The sequence below is a fragment of the Phyllobates terribilis genome, unplaced genomic scaffold (assembly GCF_046119375.1).
Source record: "Phyllobates terribilis strain yellow unplaced genomic scaffold, ASM4611937v1 Scaffold_460__1_contigs__length_1441810, whole genome shotgun sequence".
NCBI classification, from domain to species: domain Eukaryota; kingdom Metazoa; phylum Chordata; class Amphibia; order Anura; family Dendrobatidae; genus Phyllobates; species Phyllobates terribilis.
This window is the reverse complement of record NW_027363220.1, coordinates 65,536-89,905: the sequence shown is the minus strand read 5'-3', so window position 1 is coordinate 89,905 and position 24,370 is coordinate 65,536. Positions and strand designations below refer to the sequence as shown.

Below are 24,370 nucleotides of genomic sequence, written 5' to 3'. Positions count from 1 at the left end.
GAGCTATGTATCTAATCCCCTCCTGTGTGATACTGTCTGCTGAGCTGTGTATCTAATCCTATCCTGTGTGATACTGTCTGCTGAGCTATGCATCTAATCCTGTCCTGTGTGATACCGTCTGCTGAGCTATGTATCTAATGCTTTCCTGTGTGATACTGTCTGGTGAGCTGTGTCTCTAATCCTACCCTGTGTGATACTGTCTGCGGAGCCATGTATCTAATCCTCTCCTGTGCGATACCGTCTGCTGAGCAGTGTATCTAATCCTCTCCTGTGAGATACTGTCTGCTGAGCTGTGTATCTAATCCTCTCCTGTGTGATACTGTCTGCTGAGCAGTGTATCTAATCTTATACTGTGTGATACTGTCTCCTGAGCTGTGTATCTAATCTCCTCCTGTGTGATACTGTCTGCTGAGCTGTGTATCTAATCCTCTCCTGTGTGATACTGTCTGCTGAGCTGTGTATCTAATCCTATTGTCGTCACTGAATTTTGGGTCTTCTATCCTTTGGATTACGAGCTCGGAGAGAATGAAGACACAGGACAGGATGTTTGTGTCTAAACATACTGTAAAAACTTTATTACAAAACACAGGGCTAATATACACCCTAAAAGGCAGGAAACAGATTTGCCATATATGGTTCGATTATACAGTTTAGCTGAACAAGCGAAAAAAAGCTAGTTTCTGTATGCTTTAAAATATTTAATTAGACTTATCTAGTTAGCAAGGTCATTTCATCTTTCTGCAAGAACACATTATTGCTACAAGAAGAAACATCTGGCCAGGGAGTATACTTTATCTTCTCACAATGATACAAGAAGGAACATTCATAGCTGTTGTTTTCACCTAAAATAACTGTCAGACTTATATAGCATAGATTGGGCCTTTAAACTTGAGGGACTCCATCTTCTGCTATAACACTATCCTGTGTGATACTGTCTATTGAGCTGTGTATCTAATCTTATCCTGTGTGATACCATCTGCTGAGCTGTGTATCTAATCCCATCCTGTGTGATACTGTCTGATGAGCTGTGTATCTAATCCTATGCTGTGTGATACTGTCTGCTGAGCTGTGTATCTAATCCTATGCTGTGTGATACTGTCTGCTGAGCTGTGTATCTAATCCTCTCCTATGTGATACTGTCTGATGAACTGTGTATCTAATCCTCTCCTGTGTTCTACTGTCTGCTGAGCTGTGTATCTAATCCTATGCTGTGTGATACTGTCTGCTGAGCTGTGTATCTAATCCTATGCTGTGTGATGCTGTCTGCTGAGCCGTGTATCTAATCCTTTCCTATGTGATACTGTCTGATGAACTGTGTATCTAATCCTCTCCTGTGTGATACTGTCTGCTGAGCTGTGTATCTAATCCACTCCTTTTTGATACTGTCTGCTGAGCTGTGTATCTAATCCTATGCTGTGTGATACTGTCTGCTGAGCTGTGTATCTAATCCTATGCTGTGTGATACTGTCTGCTGAGCCGTGTATCTAATCCTCTCCTATGTGATACTGTCTGATGAACTGTGTATCTAATCCTCTCCTGTGTTCTACTGTCTGCTGAGCTGTGTATCTAATCCTATGCTGTGTGATACTGTCTGCTGAGCTGTGTATCTAATCCTATGCTGTGTGATACTGTCTGCTGAGCCGTGTATCTAATCCTCTCCTATGTGATACTGTCTGATGAACTGTGTATCTAATCCTCTCCTGTGTGATACTGTCTGCTGAGCTGTGTATCTAATCCACTCCTGTGTGATACTGTCTGCTGAGCAGTGTATCTAATCCTATGCTGTGTGATACTGTCTGCTGAGCCGTGTAGCTAATCCTCTCCTATGTGATACTGTCTGCTGAGCCGTGTATCTAATCCTCTCCTATGTGATAGTGTCTGCTGAGCCGTGTATCTAATCTTCTCCTATGTGATACTGTCTGATGAACTGTGTATCTAATCCTCTCCTGTGTTCTACTGTCTGCTGAGCTGTGTATCTAATCCTATGCTGTGTGATACTGTCTGCTGAGCTGTGTATCTAATCCTATGCTGTGTGATACTGTCTGCTGAGCCGTGTATCTAATCCTCTCCTATGTGATACTGTCTGATGAACTGTGTATCTAATCCTCTCCTGTGTGATACTGTCTGCTGAGCTGTGTATCTAATCCACTCCTTTGTGATACTGTCTGCTGAGCCGTGTATCTAATCCTATGCTGTGTGATACTGTCTGCTGAGCCGTGTATCTAATCCTCTCCTGTGTGATACTGTCTGCTGAGCTGTGTATCTAATCCTATCCTGTGTGACACAGTCTGCTGAGCTGTGTATCTAATCTTATCCTGTGTGATACCATCTGCTGAGCTGTGTATCTAATCCTCTCCTGTGTGATACTGTCTGCTGAGCTATGTATCTAATCCCCTCCTGTGTGATACTGTCTGCTGAGCTATGTATCTAATCCACTCCTTTGTGATACTGTCTGCTGAGCCGTGTATCTAATCCTATGCTGTGTGATACTGTCTGCTGAGCCGTGTATCTAATCCTCTCCTGTGTGATACTGTCTGCTGAGCTGTGTATCTAATCCTATCCTGTGTGATACAGTCTGCTGAGCTGTGTATCTAATCTTATCCTGTGTGATACCATCTGCTGAGCTGTGTATCTAATCCTCTCCTGTGTGATACAGTCTGCTGAGCTGTGTATCTAATCCTCTCCTACGAGAGTCCCTATCCACATTCTACAAGTACTCAATAACAGGCCCAGCCGATCTAACCTACCCGTCGCACCTGAGAAGGAAGATTAATTTCAATCATCAAATTTCTTTCTATGTTTTATGTTTTTATCATATTAGCCTGGTGCATTTTTAAAGAAATTTGTACACTAATCCTGGTGATACATATCACCCTTTTCAAACTTTTTTTTTTCCCACCCCCATATATTTTATATCTTAATAAAAGCTTCAAGCAAATTAAGTTATCCACCTCTGGTTTTCTTTCTCCAAACCCACTACCATTAGCGCGAATTTACACAATTATCTTAACCCTAGAACAAAAGATCCTCTAAAGCTAGACATCATGCTGCGATCCAAAGAAATTCAGGACCAAATGAGAAACAAAGTAATTGAGATCTATCAGTCTGGAAAAAGTTCTAAAGCCGTTTCTAAAGATTTGGGACTCCAGCAAACCACAGTGGGAGTCATTATCCACAATAGGCGAAAATATGGAACAATGGTGAACTTTCCTAGGCGTGGCCGGCTGATCAAAATTACCCCAAGAGCGCAGCAACGACTCATCCAAGAGGTCACAAAAGACCCCACAACAACATCCAGAGAACTGCAGGTCTCACTTGCCTCAGTTAAGGACAGTGTTCATGACTCCACCATAAGAAAGAGACTGGGCAAAAATGACACGCATAGCAGAGTTCCAAGACAAAAACCACTGCTGAGCAATAAGAACAAAGGCTCATCTCAGTTTTGGCAGAAAACATCTTGATGATCGCCAAGACTTTTGGGAGAATACTCTGTGGACTGACAAGACAAAAGTTGAACTTTTTGGAAGGTGTATGTCCCATTACATCTGGCGTAGAAGTAACACTGCATTTCAAAAAAGGAACATCATACCAACAGTAAAATATGGTGGCGGTAGCGTGATGGTCTGGGACTGTTATTCTGCTTCAGGACCTGGAAGACTTGCTGTGGTAAATGGAACCATGAATTCTGCTGGTTAACCAAAAAATCCTGAAAGAGAATGTCCGGCCATCTGTTCATGACCTCAAGCTGAAGTGCACTTGGGTTATGCAGCAGGACAATGATCCAAAACACACTATTAAGTCCACCTCTGATTGGCTTAAGGAAAACAAAATTAAGACTTTGCAGTGGCTTAGTCAAAGTCCTGACCTTAAGAAAGAGGTTCATGCTCGGAAACCCTCCAATGTGGCTAAATTACAACAATTTTGCAAAGATGAGTTGGCAAAAATTCCTCCAGAGTGTTGTAAAAGACTCATTGCCAATTATCCCAAACACTTGATTGTAGTTGTTGTTGCTGAGGGTGCTTCAACCAGTTATTAGGTTTAGAGGGCAATCACTTTTTCACACAGGGCCCTGTAGGTTTGGATTTCTTTTTCCCTTAATAATTAGGGTCTTCATTTAAAAACTGCATTTTGTGGTTACTTGTGTTATCTTTGTCTAATATTAAAATTTGTTTTGAGATCTGAAATATTTAAGTATGACAAACATGCAAAAGAATGAGAAATCAGGAAGGGGCAAACAACTTTTCACACATACACATATACATATATATATATTCATCCCACAATGTCCCATTCATGGTAGAAGAGAGGGATTGGTAAGATGGGACAACCATTACAAACCAGCCACCTGATCAGACGTTATTGAACACCTTTCCAGAAGCTTTAATCAATCTTATCTACTGTTATTTTCTGAGGAGAGGAAGCAAATGTCCTAAAAATAAAAAAATATAAAAATGAAAGTTAAAAAAATAAAAATAAATAATCGGCTCACCTCCACTATGAGCATTTTTTGCTCTTCTAATAATCCAAGCTTTCCTAATTGTTCTTCTATTTGCTCCTGCGTCTTCATATTCCTCTCCAGCACAAATGATGCATGCTGGGGCTGTAAGAGCTGTAATAGAAGCCTAGAAGAACCATCAGAGGTCAGGCCCATCTGGTTACAGAAAGAACACAGATACACGCTGTATAAGACAATGGGATGGAAACAAGATTTTAAAAGGAGTTATCAAACACTTTTATACTCCACTGGATAGGTCATTAATATAAGATAGGTGGGGGTCCAACCATCGGCCCCCCGATGATCAGCTGTCATCACCTCTGGCAAGATGCAGGCAATGTTCAAAGTGGAACAAAACCGCTCCGTACACTGCGGCCGCTGCCGGGTGCAGACCAGCTATTGAGGAGTACCGGAGGTGATCTGCAGCACCAGGCAGTGGCCACTGGGGTGCGCTCTGTTCACAAGTTACATCCGGCCGTTGCCAGAGCTATAAGCAGCTTATTGGTGGGGAGCCAAGAGTCGGACCTACAACGATCTGATATAGACCACCTATTTTATGCATAAATCATCTGCATTAAAGTATTAGAGAACGTCTTTAAGAGCCCGGCATTTTCAGAGCCAAACTTCAGTCAACATCTAATAACCAATTACAATGTCTTTCTTAGGACTCGTTCACACGAATGTATTTTCAGTAGGAAAGTTGTCTGTGGAACAAATGGACGGCACTCAGACCAATGGGATTCAATGGGAAAGTGCAGAGGAGTCATTTTTCTTTTTTGTCACTGATCGAATCTGTGTGTGAGCAAAAAAGAAAGAAAGAAAATGGCAGCATGTCCTCGTTTCATCCGTCAGACAAGATTCACCCATTCAAGTCTATGGGTACAGAAAAAAATCTGCTTTTTACAGATACATTGCAATCCTGTAGCCCTGGAAACTGTAAATGGTTAAAAAGCCAGATTAGATCTGGACTGCACATGGACGACAAGTGAGAAAAGAATTCTCCCACTTTTCTGGATGAAACTCTGAATGATATTTTATCTGCTTGTGTGAACAGGCCCTTAGAGGTCTCGACAAGACGGAGGAGCTGATCCAGAGTGTCCAGGTAAAGCTAGCAGTCCAGGTAATGGCGGATACGGAGGCAACCATCCACATCGTGCTCCATGCCCTTCTAATCTGACCTCCGTGACAGTGATGCTCAGTGTAAAGCCTGAGCTCAGGAGATGTGGGATCGGACCCTGTTCAGACACACTGGAACTGATCAATCTCCATTCAACATTATGAACATAAAACTGGAGCACTGGCCCCACTCAAATATATTGTATTATGGTCAAATCATTCCCTTTAGGAGCTGAGTGCTGTGTAATAGAGGAGGATAAGGCCCCCCGTATACAGCAATCTATTCTCTGATAGGCGAGAGGGAAGAGACGTCATCTCCTCCTTTCTGATAATGTCACCTGTATCCGGCTGACAGTGATTGTGCCATCCCAGCAGGTGGCACTAGAGCCGCTCCCCGCTCTTAGGCTATGTGCCCATGTAAAACCGTCTGCCATGCAAAGCAATGTGAATTGGGATGTGCTGTGCACATGATGCGCTAATTAGCGCGCCGAATTCGCATTGCGTTGCAAAACACAGCATGACCATTTCTACCGCGATTACGCGGCCATCGAAAAGCAGCAAACCCGCAGGTATATGTGGATTTGCTGCGTTTCAATTAAATTCAATGGCCGAGAATTTGCAGCGTAATCGGGGTGCGTGTGGCACCCAGGATGAAGAAGAGACTACAACTCCTCTTCATCCCGGCTACCAAGCGGTGAAAAAAAGAAATAAATAAGTTAAAAATAAAAAAACCTGTATACTCCCCTCTCCGGTCTGCTCCCGGCGGCGTCCTCTCTCCTCGGCGTCCAGTGGTGTACTGGCAGGACCTGCGGTGACGTCATCTAGACAGCTGATGGTCATGCGACCGATGATGTCAGAGGTCAGGTGATGGTCGCGTGACCATCAGCTGACTAGATGACGTCACCGCAGGTCCTGCCAGTATACCGCGGGACGCTGAAGAGAGAGAACACCGCCGGGAGGAGACCGGAGAGGTGAGTATACAGGGTTTTTTTACTTTTAACTTTTTAATTCTTTTTTTTTTTTTTACTATAGATGCAGCATTTAAAGCATCTAAGTTGGTCACACAATATAAATCCATGCCGGTTGCCGGTTGCATGGATTTATATTGTGCAACCAACTTGTCAAGCACTTTTCCAAGTGATGCTCAAAATCACTTGGAAAAGTGCTTGAAAAAACGCTGAAAAAATGCTGAAAAAACACTTCTCTCTGGCAGAAAAAATGCATGTAAATCTGCATGTAAGTCTGCATGTAAATCTGCATGCGTTTTTTTCTGCCAGAGAGAGACAAAAACGCTCTGCATCAAATCTGCTACGTGGGCACATAGCCTTAGCGTGTATGTGCTGTACTTATCATTCAGGACTGTGCAAAGACCTGCCTGTGACCAAAAGAACAACAAGGCTGTGTGCGCACGCTGCAGATTTGGTGCGTTTTTCAATGGAACAGGCGGCCACGAGAGGTGGTGAATTCTCCTTCAATGGAAGTCTTCAAACAGAGGCTGGACAGACATTTGTCTGAGATGCTTTAGTGAATCCTGCATTGAGCAGGGGTTGGACACTAGGACCCTGGAGGTTCCTCCAATTCTAATGTTCTAGGATTCTATGTATAAACACCAGCTGCAATCTTCCATGGAGAAGTAACTGTGGTTTCAAGAGAACTTGCAGCAGAAGGTCTGTGCCTTCCGCTAGCTCCTCCCCCTTCCGCTAGCTCCTCCCCCTTCCTTCTTTAAGATGCTGAGAGAGTTCAGTATATAAATTGTAAGCTTGTGAGCAGGGCCCTCACTCCTCCTGTAACGGATAAAATGTGTTACATTGTATTGTTTTTATTGTCTGTACAGGTCCTTACTTAATTGGAAAGTGCTGCAGAATATGTTGGTGCTATGATAGAATAATCATTTTTATTTATATGTGCAGAGATGTTTCAGTTTTCACATTCACCACATGAGGGCAGCAGAGTACTATGCTCAGAATAAGGTCAGACATAACAGTACCTGCATATTACATGTGCTGACTAATGAAAGATACTGCCACTTGCACTGGTATGGCTGACATCAGACTGTACGCGCGCCCGATAATGTCTGTGAGGGCGTATCTGTGCCCTGTTCCTCAGTCTCCTCTCGCTCTCCCTCTGAGCGCTGGTAAATAGGTGATGGTATCAGGGGGAACAATGTCTACCTAGAACTGCACCCTTGGTGTGGGCCAACTACGCCATCTTGTGGTAACAGATAGAGATGAGCGTTGTTCTACTCGAACTGTTCGCCAATCTCAAATTCGAGCTGTTTTGGGCGGTGTTCGAGCCGGTCGGCGAACACGAACAATTTGAGAAAAATTCGGCTGTTCGAGGTTATGTTCGATAACTGTTCGTGCACCAAAATCATAACTGGATTTTTTCTCAGTAATGATGAAAATTAATGTTAATACGCAGTTTGAGTGTACAGCGGGGCGGGGGGAGGGGCAGGGGATGGATCTCTGCAGGAATAATGAAGATCTCCATTTTTTTTTTCTCTTTCCCGCATTTGCAGTGGGGAGGTGCAATCTGTCAGCCTATCAGCAGCGCACACACGGAGCGAAGTGCTTTTTTTCACACAAGCAAGGGCATGTGTGATTGGCAGTGTATGTCACATGTCCTTGCCCTATAAGACCAAGCCATTTTCCCCGTCGCCACCATTTTCTCACTGCTGCAGCTGCGTGTTAGACAGCACCGCTGTTGCTGTGTGCGCTATACCTTGTTAATTTCAAGCTAATTTTCGCACAAATCTACAGATAGCTTGGGAGTAGGGAATAGTTGTGATTGCAGTCCTTTTAAGGACTAGGTTACAGCATTTCCTACGACTTTTATCAGGCAGGTCTGTGCTCTTAAATAGATAGATTGTGGGAGTAAAGACTAATTGTAATTGGAGTCCTTTTCAGGACTAGGTTACATCAGTTCCTATCAGTTTTTGCCAGGCAGGTCTGTGCCAGTGCTGTGCAAGTTTTTTTCACAGCATTTGGCTGAATCTAGCAAAGCTAATCCTTTTTGGCCTATTGCAGAGTGTGTTAGTCAGTGGAGTAGCCTATCTGTGTTGCAAGATATACCACCTGTGTATAGAATACCAATTTTTTTACTGCACCTAGTGAAGTAAAATCTTTTGGGCATAGCATCATTCTATTAATCCATCTATACTGACCTCCATCAGGTTGCAAACTGAATCTAATTTTTTTCTGCATCTACCTCTGAAAAAATATTTGGGCTTCTAGCTGTGTGTGGGACTTGTTGTATTAGTCCATCTATACTGACCTCCATCAGGTTGCAAACTGAATATATTTTTTCTGCATCTACCTCTGAAAAAATATTGGGCTTCTAGCTGTGTGTGGGACTTGTTCTATTAGTCCATCTATACTGACCTCCATCAGGTTGCAAACTGAATATAATTTTTTTCTGCATCTACCTCTGAAAAAATATTTGGGCTTCTAGCTGTGTGTGGGACTTGTTCTATTAGTCCATCTATACTGACCTCCATCAGGTTGCAAACTGAATATAATTTTTTTCTGCATCTAGCTCTGAAAAAATATTTGGCCTTCTAGCAGTGTGTCGGACTTTCTCTATTAGTCCATCTATACTGACCTCCATCAGGTTGCAAACTGAATATATTTTTTTCTGCATCTAACCCAGCCAATAGTTTTGGCCTAATACCACAGTTTGGCCACTCAGCTCTGCTCGGTTACCATCCATTGTTTTTTTGTGCAAACAACTCCAGAGTTGTGAATTAGTTAACCACCAAAATGAGTGGAAAAAGGCCTGCTGCTGGTGGAAAGGGGAATAGGCGTGTTGGGAAGGGGAAAAAAGGTTGTGTCCGTGGGGTAGGTGTTAAAGCAACAGTAACATCTGCAGAAGAAAGACCATCTTCCAGCCAAACTAAAATGTCTACTTCTTTTAGCGGACAATGTGATAAGATCCCTTTCTTACGGCCACGCCAATCGCTACAAATTCCAGATGAGGCACAAAAACAGCAGGTGCTTCAACGGATATCAAGTGCTCCTTTAAGTGGGCTCTCCTCCACATCAACTTCAACATCACAAATACTCCAGTCCTCAAAGGTGTCACCCAAATCGCACTTGCTTCCTCACAGCTCCCAAATCTCCAGCTGCCCGTCTGAGTATGAGGTAGAACAGATGGTTGAGTCTGCAGAGCTGTTTACTCATACTATAGCCTGGGAATCAGAGGTCGACTCCAGCGCTTCTGTGAATCCAGACGAGGAAATGATCTGCACTGATGCCCAGAATCTTTATGAGTCGGATCCAGGACCAGACGCAGAAGGTTCTGACCATAATGTAGACCCTCATTCCCAAACTGTAACTCCTGTTGGTGGAGACAATGAGGAAGACGATGATAAGACTCAAATACCTGATTGGAGCGACAACTTTAGTTTTTTGTCAGGGCAGGAACAGGTTGGCTCTGAGGACGACGGGTGTGATAACGCACAGGGTGATGATGATGAGGTCGGAGATCCCACTTACTGTCAACCCACAGTCAGCCAAGAGATGAGGTCAGCAGAGGAGGTGGAGGAAGATGCTAGTGACGACGAGGTCAGGTTGCGCCTTCCTGGACAGAGACGTAGTACTGGAAGCACGTCAACAACTGCATCCTCAAACACAACTCTGCCTCTCACCACAAGTCGTGGTGGCTCTTCAGGTCGCATGGGTGCTAAGCCTTGCATAGCCTGGGCATTTTTTCAGATCGATAAAGATGACCCAACTCGTGTTATCTGTAACATTTGTCAGCAAAAGCTAAGTAGAGGCCAAAAAATACATAGTTTGAGTACTTCATGCATGAACCGGCACATGGACATGAAGCATAAGTTGCAGTGGGAAGCTCAGTGTGCTACAATGCGGCCTAGCCGGCCGGGCCAACCACCGTCTGCCATATCTTGTGCATCCGCGGCCTCTTCATCCTCTGTGACTGGGGGGACAGCAGTCACACCTGTTTTGGGGCGCAGACCTGCCACCTCTTTACCCGCAACAGCCAGCGTGATTGGCAGGTCATCATTTTCTTTGGAGGTGGTAACAGCAGCTGGTGTTGAGCGCTGTCCAAGATCGATAGCACCACCTTTGGATCAAGGCAACCTAACATGTCCGCCTGCATCTTCCTCACAGACCGGCAGTTTGCTGGGGACACCCTTATCAACCCCGTCTAAGCACAATAGCCAGCCCTCGGTCCCTCAGATGTGGACAAGTAAAAGACCATTTCCTCCTAGCCATGAGAAAGCTAAGAGGTTGAATTTCACCATCTGCAAGCTCTTGGCTACAGAAATGCTGCCTTTCCGCCTGGTGGACACAGAGGATTTTCGAGACCTTATGTCCGTCGCAGTGCCCCAGTACCAGATGCCCAGTCGGCACTACTTCTCAAAGAAAGGTGTGCCTGCGCTCCACCAGCATGTCGCACACAACATCACCGCTTCTTTGAGAAACTCTGTGTGTGACAGGGTGCATTTCACCACAGACACTTGGACGAGTAGGCATGGACAGGGGCGTTACATGTCGCTGACTGGGCACTGGGTAACTATGGTGACAGCAGGACAAGGGGCTGCTGTCCAAGTCTTGCCATCCCCACGAGTTGTGCGTCAATCCTCTTTATGTCAAAGTTCCTCCACTGCTTCTGCCTCCTCAACCTCCTCTCGGTCTTCCACCTGCACCCAAAGCCTGTCTGGTCATGCCACAAGCTTTCTAACTGCGCAGAAGGGATCCTGCACACCTCCTTACTATGCTGGCAGTAGGGCTCAACGTCATCAGGCGGTTTTTACATTGAAATGTCTGGGAAATGTGAGTCACACAGCTGAGGAGTTGTGGTCAGCTCTGGAGAACCAATTTCATGAATGGTTGTCTCCACTGGACCTGAAACCAGGGAAGGCCGTGTGCGACAATGCTGCAAACCTGGGTGCGGCCCTTCGCCGGGGCAATGTCACACACGTGCCTTGTATGGCTCACGTGTTGAACCTGGTTGTCCAGCAATTTTTAGCCCACTATCCCAGACTAGATGGCCTTCTGCAGAGGGCACGGTCGCTGTGTGCTCACTTCCGCCGTTCGCATCCCGCAGCTCAGCGACTTACATCTCTACAAAAGTCGTTGGGCCTGCCACTTCACCGGCTAAAATGCGATGTGCCTACCCGGTGGAATTCAACTCTGCACATGTTGCAGCGACTGTGGCAGCACCGACAAGCCCTGGTGCAATACGTTCTGACGTATAGCCTGGGCCAACGAGATTCAGAGGTGGGGCAAATCACGCTGGAGGAGTGGTCTCAGATCAGGGACCTATGCACCCTTCTGCACAGTTTTGAAATGGCGACGAAGATGTTTAGTGCTGACGATGCCATTATCAGCATGACTATTCCGGTGATTTACATGCTGGAGCACATGTTAAACAGAATTCGGAGTCAGGTGGTGGCACAAGAGGAGGTGGAGGAAGTAGAGGAGGAGGAGTTGTATGCGGAAGGGCTAACATCTGCAAGGTCCAGACGGTCGGCAGCACCAAGGCGGCAGGCATGTGAGGGTGGGGGAGATGGTTTTACCAGGGCGCATGGTAGCAGCCAAACTAGTGAGGAAGGTGCAGGAGCCCAGGAAGAAGTGGAGGACGAACTGATGGAAGACTCATCAGATGAGGGAGACCTTGATCACATTTCTGTTGTGCGAGGTTGGGGGGAGAGGACAGAGGAAGGAAGCATGATTGTTACCTCGCCACCAACACAACAGGGACTTGGTGCTCCTGGATGCGCAACACACATGAGTGCCTTCTTGCTGCACTACCTGCAAAATGACCCTCGAATTGTGAGAATTAGAAATAATCCTGACTACTGGGTTGCCACACTGTTAGATCCCCGGTACAAAAGTAAATTTGCAGAAATCATTCCTGCCATAGAAAGGGATGCACGCATGCAGGAGTATCAGCAGAGACTGTTGCAGAATCTTACATGTGCTTTTCCACAAAATACCAGTGGTGCACGTAGTGAATCTCACAGTTCCAACTTGCCAACCGTGGGACCGTCAAGTGTTCAGCACTCAAACCGTAACAGAACCACAGTATCTGCTGGTAACATCAATTTTGCGGAATCATTTCACCACTTTTTTAGCCCATCCTTTGCAAGGCCACAGGAGACAAGAAGTCTGACACATAGTCAACGCCTAGAGACGATGGTACAGGAGTATCACCAAGTAAACATTGAAGCCACGACTGTGTCACTGGACCCTTGCTCTTTTTGGGCTTCCAATCTGGATAAATGGCCGGAGCTAGCCACTTACGCCTTGGAGATCTTGTCATGCCCCGCAGCCAGCGTTCTGTCTGAACGTGTGTTCAGCGCTGCTGGTGGTGTGCTGACAGATAAGCGCACGCGGCTCTCCACTGATAATGTAGACAGACTCACGTTCATAAAGATGAACAAATCATGGATCCGAAACGACTTTTCTACCCCTGTGTCATCCTGGGGAGAGTAAAAGCTTGATGATTGTTTAAAATCACCCTACCAACCGTTTTAAGCTTTCAAATTACTAATCATGTTTATCTGTATCTTGACTGGAAAATAATTTGGGCTTTGTAGCAGTGTGCAGCACTGATTCTATTAGGCCATCTATAATAAGCTCCACCAGATTTAAAATTAAAAATAATTTTTAGCTGCATCTAGCCCGGAAAATAATTTTGGGGCTCCGAGATGTGCAAGACACATAAGTGCCTTCTTGCTGCACTACCTGCAGCATGACCCTCATATTGTCAGAATTCGAAGTAATCATGACTACTGGGTTGCCACACTCTTAGATCCCCCAAACTTTTCGATCAACCTTTTCATTTTAATAAAGACCAAAAAAATGGTCATTTTTGAAATTATAAGCATTAGCAGGTTGTTAGAAACTGAAATCAAACAGTTTTCAACTCAAAACTTTATTCTAGGTGATGTTACATTTTCACATAGGACCCCTTGTTCGAAAGGAGCTTCTGAACTCTCTCGTCCATTGAATTTGTCAGGTTTTGGATGGTTTCTGCTTCAATTGTTTTGCATGAGGACAGAATACCCTCCCAGAGCTGTTGCTTAGATGTGAACTGCCTCCCGCCATCATAGACACTCCTTTTAATGATGCTCCAAAGGTTCTGAATGGGGTAGAGGTCAGGGGAGCATGGGGGTCACACCATAAGTTTGTCCCCTTTTATGCCCATATCAGCCAGAGATGCAGATGTTTTATGTGCAGCATGAGATGGTGCATTATCATGCAGAAAAATGATCTTGCTGTGAAATACACGGTTCTTCTTCTTGAACCATGGCAGGAAGTGCTGTTTGAGAAAATCCACATACATTATGGAGTTCATCTTTAGCGCCTTCAGGGATCCTAAAGGGGCCGACAATCTCTCTCCCCATGATTCCAGCCCAAAACATTACTCCACCTCCTCCTTGTTGGCGCTGTAGCCGTGTTTGCGTGGGGTGTCCATCAACCAGCCATCCTCCACTCCATCCATCTGGACCATCGAGCGCTGCACGGCACTCATCCGTGAACAAAACAGTTTTGAAATCAGTCTTCATGTAATGTTTGGCCCATTGGAGCCGTTTCTGCTTGTGTGAAGTGGATAGAGGAGGTCGACAGGATGGCGTATGCACAGCTGCAAACCTCTGAAGGACCCTGCATCTTGTTGTTCGGGGGACGTTGGAGGCACAAGCAGCTTCAAAAACTTGTCTGCTGCTATGACAAGGCTTTTTTGCCGCTGCTCTTTCAACCTGACGTAATTGCCTGTAGGAAAGAGTCCTCAATTTGCCCTTATCAGCACGCACACGTGTGTACTGTGAATCAGCTACATACTTCTTGATTGCCAAGACACTTCATCCTGATCATCGCACAATGTTGATTGTAGTCATGCCTTGACCTAAACACTCCACAATTTGTTGCTTCTCAGCAGCCGACACATCCTTTTTCTTTCCCATTTTGGCAGAAAATGTAGGCTGCTGAATAATGTGAGAGAGCCTTCTTAAGTAGTCTTGCCTTTCATTGGACACACCTGCCAAACTAATTAGCACAGGTGTCTGCAATTGCTTACAGTGATATAAAGAGCCCTGACACACATCACCATCAATGAGTTTAACTGACAAACAAACAAATTCTTCCCTTATCACTCCTAAACACTTTTTGTATAATAATTTGGAACACAGTGTACATGTGCTTTTCCACAAAACACCAGTGGTTCACGTAGTGAATCTTACAGTTCTAACTTGCCAACCGTGGTCTGTATGGAGTTGTTCAATAAAGGGCCCAAAATTAAGATAACATAGATGGGAGAGGTCTCTATGAATAGGAATTCCTAAGTATTTGATACCCTGTGAGGGCCAGGCAAAGGGAAAGTTGGACTGGATGGAATCCTATATGGATTTAGGGAGGGAGACATCGAGGGCCTCAGACTTCGCTGCATTGATTTTAAAATTTGACCATGTAACAAAGTGATCTATTTCAGCCATAACAGCATGGATGGATATATGTGATTGAGTGATATATACTAGGACATCATCAGCAAATAGAGAGCACTTGTACTCGGTGCCTCCCACCTCAATCCACCTAATATTGGGGTTATGACGAATTGATGAGAGCAGGTGCTCCGTCACTAGGATGTATAAGAGAGGGGACAGAGAACATCCCTGCCTTGTCCCAGTGGTGATTGTGAAAGGTGATGAAAATGTTCTGACGCGCCCCCTGGGCCTTGGGACACCCGGAGCCGGACCCTTTTTGGTGGATGCTGGTGGTTGTAGTCTCCGTGGCGGCAACCCGGTTCCGTGGCTCAGGGCGGTCAAACCAGTGGCGGAACTATTTATGTGGTTTTGATGTTTAAATGTCCGACTACGCCACCCGTGGATTGCGGTCAGAGTGAACCGCCGCTCCAGGGCAGACCGCTGAGGCTGGTGTTGTGGGTGCAGCAGAGCGTAGCATAACTCCCCACGGGAGGAGTATAGCCTCAGGGCAGTGTATGCGGAGGATGGGGGTGATGGTGCAGGGCAGCAGCAGTAATGACACGGAGTCAGTGATGCAGTTCAGGGCCTTTACTCACAGTTCTTATTATCCAGACCACGTCTGCAGGTAACGGCTGCCCACGTCGTACTGTGCTCACCAGGTGAGGGGCTCAGACAACTCCCAGATAACTTTGGAGTGCTTCACAGGACCCCCTTTGTGTGTCCTTTGTCTGGCCTTTCTTACCAACCCTTCTGTCCGGCTGCCTCGGGCCTCCTCTTGGTAAACTTGGCGCCAGTTTCCCTGACCCTATGTGGTGCCTTCCTAGCGGGTGTAGCGAGGGGCTGCGCCACATAAAATGTCACAGCCTCCTGTTTCTAGTTGAGGGTCGTTTCCTGCCTCCACTAGTTTCGGGGACCGGTCTCCCCCTTTGGCCTGACCCCTCCACGCAGGTGGATTCTGGCGTGCGGTGGCGACTCGCCCGTCCGCACCCCTGAGATCCCTTCGTTCCTCGTTCCTGGAGCCTTCTCCGCTCCTCTTCCTTCCTTCTCCCTCTTCCAGGCCTGGGCCTCTGTTACTAGGCCCGCCTCCGGAGCAGAGCTCATGCAGAGCCCCTGCACCCTGCCACTTCTGCTCAGACTTCTCTGCACTGAACTAAGATGGTGCCCACCTTTTATACTCCCTTCTCAATGCACCCAGGAACTGCTTCCTCCCTGCTCCTGCACTACAGGGTTCCCCTTCCTCAGTGTTCCCTCCCCCCACTCCAGCCAGGGACAGGGACTGTCGTGCCCATCTCAGGGGCATATTGGTCGCCCTGCCCCACGGCAATGTGGTGTAATGCATGCAGGTGTCGGGTCCTGATCCACACTACATCCTTACCTGAGAGTGAGATATCACACCTCTGGGTGAGGTGCAATACCTCTGTAGCAACCGAGCCCTCAGGGTGCTACAGTTCCATTTATCTTCAGCCTAGGTGACGTATTGCGATACAGGGCCGTGATTTTGGCTATAAAAGGGTCCCCTAGACCCCTACCCCAAGCTTTTTAAGAGAATCATATATGGCGTGCCAGGAGACTCTATGGAATGCTTTCTCAGCATCCAACGAGAGTATCTAATTACAAATTTTTAACTGCATCTAGCCCAGGAAATACTTTGTGCCTAGTAGCAGGGTCTGCTAGTCAGCGGATTATCCCGGCTGTTAAGCAAGCTACACCACCTGTAGTTTGGACACTTCATTTTTTCAAAGGAAATGCTTCGGGACCACGGGATACTCAGTGAAGAGCATCAGGAGGCACCCCAAGGCATAGGGGCTGGGACTGGCAGTAGGATGCCTTGCGGTGGACAGCCGAGCTCGATCCTTATAAAAGCTTTTTAACTGCAGCAGCTTTAGTGGACGCTACTGGAGCTGGAATTACGCGACTGCTGGCATGAGACTTGCCCTCCAATAGATCCTTGTAAATGGATTTAAAGTGTATTCATTCAAATTAGAGAGACAATTTAAATTAAAAAGCTTAGAGCTGCCTCCACCACAGGGGGGCTCGCTCGACCCACCAGCGGACAGGCACCAGTATTGGGAGAGGGGGGCTGGCCGTCAGGGTTCACCGCGGCTCTGGCACAAACCTGGCGACACGGAGGTGGCACGGGCAGGAGCGGACTGGCCGTGTCGGCTTCTCACTTTTTGGATTTTAGAAGGGCATGACATGCCTATATCTGTGTCTCCCCCTCCTTTTACTCCTCCACCTCTTTTATTTTCGCATGACTATATGTACTTGTCACTTTTCCATGTGTTAGTTATGTCTTCTGAGCAGTTTGTCAGCTTTTGGACACCTTTGAAGGTGTTTTCTATGTGTTTCTATGTGTTTTTGTTTGCCTGCCATTGGTTTTAACGGTGTTCGAAGGTGTTCGACGAACAGTTCGACGAACAGTTCGGCGAACACACGGGTGTTCGACGAACCGAACTCGAACACTACGGGGGTGGCTCAACACTAGTAACAGACAGTAAGGGGCCATGTGTTTCTGAGTCGGGTCTCACAGTCTGGGGCCCATTCGTAACAGGACAATGGCAGACAAGGTCCTCTGGTCTCCCACCTCAGTTCAAGTGAGGCCGCAACTCTGAGCATCGCGTAGGCCATGCTAATGGAGCACAGCCAAACTCATCTGAAAATGGCCCATAAGCTTCTTGTAACCAAGAGGAGTCACACTGATGGCCCTCCATGCCGGGATGAGCCCTCTGAGTAGCTCGGAGACCCCTTGGACACATACGCACCCAATGGCTGCCGGACATGCCCCCCTACACAAAACTTATTTTGTAAAGCATTCTGACTTTGCAGCGTTTTCCCACAACACTATATCAGCGCTGGTCCCAGGTGTTGGCAGCTCCATTCTCACATAGGTGGCACTGGCAGAAGGAGATCCTGGACCAATGCAAATATGACAACTTTTCCATACTATTATGCTCTAGTTAAAAAAAAAAGGTAAGTTTCATCCATTTTTACTTTTAAACATAATAAAGCAACTTTTTCTTCTCAAGTTGGAGAAATAATGTTTCCTATAATGTCTCCAATTCCATTCCCAGCAGTTCTGCGCTCTCCAGCGCTTCTTTGCGCCTCCCCAGACGTAGTAAGCCGCGCGCCTGACTTTCCTGGACGTCGCTCCTCATTGCGGTGTTTGCCAGCGGTATAAGTGCAGAGCAGTCGCTGGACACATTAAACGCCTTCTGAAAGGGAAGAAAGAGAACGGCCATTATCCTTCCTAAAAGAAAGGGATGTTGGCAGAATTCTTTTAGATGTTTTAGCAAAGTCTTTTGGATTTATGGGCAAAGTCTTTCCTACAAAACTGCAGAACTGATTTCTTGCAATTCTGCGAGTCTGATCATTCTATAAGAAAATCAACTAAGTGACAAATATATTGTTTTATTATAGTTCTGTGAGTACAAATCATTCCATAACCTTGGGTTCACCCTGGTATTACACACAAAGCTAATGGTTGGCTGCTGTAAGGGGTTGTGGGGTCAGTGTGTAACTGCAGACTTATAAATCCTCCAGCGCAGAGACTGTGCACTGTGCGGAGTCGCTGGTTTCTGACCCAGGGACGGCGGGGATATATGCATTATACATACTCCCGGGCAGAACCCGACTAGTGGGCGCAGCCCCGCTCCAGAGGGGACTTGTACACACCAGTTTTCTGATTTGGAAGTGACAGTCAGTTTTTTGCTCTTTGTATATGGTCTCTCTGACCGAGCGCTCCACCCTCCAGCCTGTGGTGGATTTAATTGCAGCAGGATCCTAGCTACCCATAAATGCAGGCTTTAGCCTAGCAGAGGATTCACATTACATCAGTTCCCAGCACACCGGAAAGTGCCTTGTCGTTGGCTGCTGGGTTTGCATGAATTGGCCAAATTATGTGCTAAACATCTCCATTTTTTCTTATTATCTAAAGCAGTAATGACATTCAGATTCCATGTATTTCATGTTTCCATGCTTTAGCACTACAGAGTGCTACTTTGTCTTTATATCATGTGGCTTCTGCCACAGAAACAGCACGGCCATGCCAGCCACACATCTCCTGGATGCTCACTATGGTTATAGTGATATACTGTACTGCTGCTCCCAGGGCTGCCATTGCTGGCCCTACACTGGAGTCTCTGGGCAATGGGGGGCCAGTGAAGGGATTGACAGAGAGGAGAGGCGGGGGACACGTGGATTAGTTGGGCAGCAGAGTTTAGGATAGATTGGAGGTGTGCGAGTGGTAGAAGGGAGGCCACAGAGCAAGAGGTTGCAGTAGTCAAGGCAGGAGATGATGAGGGCGTGCACTAGTGTTTTTGCAGATTCGTGGTTGAGGAATGTGCGGATCCGGGAGATATTTTTGGAGTTGGAGTCGGAAGGAAGTGGAAAGCGCTTGGATATGTGGTTTAAAGGAGAGGTTAGAGTCCAGGGTTACCCTGAGGCAGCAGGCTTGCGGGACTAGGGAGATTGGGCAGCCATTGACTTTAATGGATAGGTCAGTTGGGGGGGGGGGTTGAGTGAGACGGTGGAAAAATGATGAATTCAGTTTTGTCTATGTTAAGTTTTAGAAACCTGTCAGAGAAGAAGGATAAAATAGCAGACAGACATTGTGGGATTTTGGTTAGTAGGGAGGAGAAATCGGATCCAGAGAGGTAGATCTGTGTGTCATCAGCATAGAGGTGATACTGAAAGCCATGGGACCCTATGAGCTGTCCCAGGCCGATGGTGTAGACGGAGAAGAGCAGGGGTCCTAGGACTGAACCTTGGGGGACACTGACAGATAGGGGGCGAGATGAGGAGGTGGTGTGTGAGTGGCAGACACTGAATGTCCGGTCAGTTAGATATGAAGAGATCCAAGATAGGGCCAAGTCCGTGATGCCAAGAGATGAGAGTCTGTAGTAAGAGGGAATGGTCGACTGTGTCAAAGGCAGATGACAGGTCCAGGAGGAGGAGGACAGAGTAGTGTTGCTTGGATTTGGCAGTTAGTAGGTCATTGGTGACTTAAGTCAGGGAAGTTTCAGTGGAGTGGTGCGGTCGGAAGCCAGATTGGAGGCGGTCAAAGAGGAGAGGTGGGAGGACAGTTCAGAATGGACGTGTTGTTCCAGTAGTTTTGAGGCATAGGGGAGAAGTGATATAGGGCGATAGCTAAACAGAGAGGATGGGTCAAGGGATGGCTTTTTGAGGATGGGTGTGATCGAGGCATGTTTGAAGCATGAGGGGAAGACACCAGTTGTTAATGACAAGTTGAAAAGGTGGGTTAGGGTTGAGATGAGAATAGTGTTAAGGTTAGGGATGAGGTGGGACGGGACTGGGTCAAGTTTGCAGGTGGTGAGGTGTGATTTGGAGAGTAAAGAGGAGAGTTGATTGTCTGTAATGGTGGAGAAGCTGGTTTTGGAGGAGGATGGTTGAGAAAGGTGTGAGGAGGGGCTGTGGGGACTTTAGTCAAAAGATTTGTCTGATGGTGTCAACCTTCTGCTTGAAGAATGTGGCAAAGTCTTCGGCTGAGATGAGAGGAGATGAAGGAGGCGCTGGGGGACGGAGGAGAGAACTGAAAGTTTTGAATAGCTGTTTAGGGTTGTGAGACAGGGATGATATGAGAGATGAGAAGTATGTTTGTTTTGCTGCAGTAAGTGTGGACTTGAAGGTAGTGAGGGACTGTTAGAATGCAATGAAGTGCTCGTTGGAGTGGGACCTTTTCCATTTTCACTCAGCAACCCTGGAGGCCCTTCGCAGTTCTTTAGTCAGGTTGGTGTGCCAGGGTTGCCGGTTGAATGGGCGAGCTGTGATAAGTGTGAGGGGGCGACCGATTTGAGAGCTGCAGCTATTGAGGTGTTTATATAAAGTGGCAGCAGCAGTTGCATTGTGTAATGAACTTATGCCTGTGAGAGGGAGAAGGGATTCAGAGATTGAGTGTAGGTCAAGGTGTTTGAGATTTCTGTGAGGGTGCGCAAGTTTGTGGAGTGTGGCTTGTGTACCTGGAGAGGATAGGTAAGAGAATGTAAGTTGTGGTCAGAAAGAGGGAGAGGTGAGCTTGAGAGGTTAGATAGGGAACAGAGGAGGGTGAAGATGAGGTCCAGTGTGTGGCCATCTTTGTGAGTGGGGGCTGAAGACCATTGAGCAAGGCTGAAGGAGGAAGTGAGGAATAGAAGCTTCGAGACTGATGAGTGGGAAGTGTCAATGGGGATGTTGAAGTCACCCATGATGATAGTGGGGATGTCATCGGAAGGGAAATTAAGCAGCCAGGTGTTGAAGTGGTCAAAGAAGGTGGTGGCTAGTCCTGGGGAGCAGTAAACGACGGCCAGTTGGAGGGGGGAGTAGATGAGCACACAGTGTACTTCAAAGGAGGGGAGAGTAATGGAGGGTGGCAGTGGGATATGGGTGAAGGAGCAGTTGCCTGACAGAAAACCTACTCCTCCACCATGCTTGAAATTGGAGCGGGGTGTGTGAGAAAGATGGAATCCACTGTACGAAAGTGCAGCTGGGGACGCCGTGTCAGAGGTGGTGAGCCAGGTATCGGTGATGCCGATGAAGGAGAGTTTGTTAGTAATGAAAAGCTCATGGATGTAGGAAAGTTTGTTGCACACGGAGCGAGCATTGCATAGAGCTCCTGTTAGTGGGACTGGGGAGGCGGGGGCTGGGCGGATGGGCATAAGGTTAAAAGGGTTGCGAGAGTTTGTGACAGATCGTGGATAGGAGGTGGAAGTGACTATATGACAGCATTCTAAAAACTGCACCCCTCAAGGTGCTCAAAACAGCATTCAAGAAGTTTATTAACCCTTCAGGTGCTTCACAGGAATTTTTGGAATGTGGAAGAAAAAAATGAACATTTAACATTTTTCACAAAAATGATCTTTTAGCCCCAAATTTTTTATTTTCACAAGGGTAAGAGGAGAAAATGGACCCCAAAACTTGTTGTGCAATTTCTCCTGAGTACGCCGATACCTGATATGTGGGGAAAAACCACTGTTTGCGTGCACAGCAGGGTTCAGAAGGGAAGGAGCACTGTGTGACTTTTTGAACGCAAAATTGGCTGGAATCGAGAGCGGACGCCATGTCGCATTTGGAGAGCCCCTGATGCACCTAAACAGTGGACATCCCCCACAAGTGACCCCATTTTGGAAACTAGACCCCCCCAAGGATTTTATCAAGGGGTTGTTGTAGATCGGCTCACTTGGTTGCATATAGCGGTACACAGGAACATTGTCTCTTTAAATCTTCTGCTGGGTTTATTAAGAATGCTGCATAAACCACAGCACAGATAGCATAAACAAACACGGCCTTCCTGGCCTAACAGGAAAAACAAAACATAACGTATGGCACAGTCCTTGTTGCTACGAGTAACCGCCCGCTTCAGGAACAAACAACTCAAGGTTTGTCTTTCCTTCACAAGACAAAACAGCTCAGAGCTTTCACCTCCAAACCCACCCTACACACAAATGCTCTAAAAGGCTGGGATTTTATCCTCTGACCTCCTTCCTTTCTACAGGTGTTTAACCACCTTAGAACTAAAGATGGCTGAGTAACCCCTTCGTGTGCTGGAACCTTTTTCCTATATTTAATTACTGGAGCTCCTAATCTCAGTGCTACACATCTTCCCTCCAGTACTTTGCCAGTGACTTTGTCACAGGGTATAGTGAACATTTTGAACCCAGAGGTACGACACAGAACACAGAGTTTGATAACATTATGTTGTCATTAGTCTTAAGCGCAAGTGCTCGCTACTTGAGTTTGCATCAGGTACTCAGGTATGAAACAAGTATCGCGGGGGCTCGAGTGACATGCTCGAGTCCCCGCCTCGCATGTTTCACGGTTTCTAGACACTCAAAAAAACAACAACAAAAAAAAACCATGCAGGGATTGCCGATGCATAGCAGGCAATCCCCATGTGTTTTTGTTCTTTTGGCTGTATAACAGCCGTGAAACATTTGGGGCAGAAACTCGAGCATGTCACTTGAGCACCTGCGATACTCAGTGCATACCCGGTACCCGATGCATACTCAAGTAGCGAGCACTTGCGCTCAAGACTAGTCACCATATCGTCATCATTTTTTTTTTTTTCTTTACTTTTGAAAACATCCCAACCTCAACACAACCCTAACCCTAAAACAACCCTAAGGCCAGGGCCCCATTATCAGTATTGGGTCAGTATTGTTTCTCAGGAGTGGGAGACAAAACCAGGAGAGGAACAATCAGAGAAAAGGTAGAATAGAAACAAGTCACCAACTCTGCATTTATCACCCACTCCTGGTTTTGGTTCCCACTCCTGAGAAAAATACTGACTGAATACTGATAATGAGGCCGTGGTCTAACCGTAACTCTAATGCTAGAGCTTATTTTCTACGCTGTTCCACGTGTGGTAAAATTGATAAGGTCGCTTTATTCTTCGGGTCAGTACATTTACTGCTATACTACATCTATATAGTTTTCTTAGGTTTTGGCGCTTTTACACAATAAAAATGCATCTGAATTGATGATATTTCGCCAACGAGGAATTGGTCTTCACATTCCAGGTTCTGTTCATCATACTTATCTGAATAAATACCAGTGACAGGCGGCTGGATATTCATACAAGAGCTTTTTTGATATGGAGGTTTTTAAAATTAGTGGTTCCTCTCAATCCTTATATATTTATTATTGTTATAAATAAATTATATACACATTTTTTATTGTTCATATATGCACTGTAGCACTTTCATTAGTGTATGGAAAGTATGATCAATTGTTATTCACTTTGTGTCGTTTACTTTTAGTTCACAATCATATAAAGTACAGACCAAAAGTTTGGACACACCTTCTTATTTAAAGATTTTTCTGTATTTTCATGACTATGAAAATTGTACATTCACTCTGAAGGCATCAAAACTATGAATTAACACATGTGGAATTATATACTTAACAAAAAAGTGTGAAACAACTGAAAATATGTCTTATATTCTAGGTTCTTCAAAGTAGCCGCCTTTTGCTTTGATGACTGCTTTGCACACTCTTGGCATTCTCTTGATGAGCTTCATCTTTTGGTCTGTACTGTATATCTATAGTAAATCTAGCAGTAATACCATTCAGGAGATATAGATATACATGTATACGCTCATTTTGTGAATAACTTTTTGTGCAGCACCACAGCAGCAGGTATACAGGTATCTAATGATAGTGTTACAGTGATATTATAGCTGGGCCTTAACGGGAATCTGTCAGCAGGTTTTTGCTATGTAATCTGACAGCAGCATGATGTAGGGACAGAGACCCTGATTCCAGCGATGTGCCACTTACTGGGTGCAGCAATTGTGATAGAATCACACTTTTCTCTGTAG

At 46.0% G+C, this 24,370-nt stretch overlaps 1 long non-coding RNA gene across 1 annotated transcript in view; it reads right to left on the bottom strand.

Annotated features, from left to right (window-relative positions):
- Nucleotides 1-17,559: 17,559 nt before the first annotated feature.
- Nucleotides 17,560-24,370, bottom strand: part of LOC141229224 (uncharacterized) — a 53,945-nt gene continuing 47,134 nt past the window's right edge. The window contains exon 3 of the long non-coding RNA XR_012295953.1: nt 17,560-18,271. This is a non-coding gene — a long non-coding RNA (uncharacterized lncRNA). The remainder of the gene's footprint in view (nt 18,272-24,370) is intronic.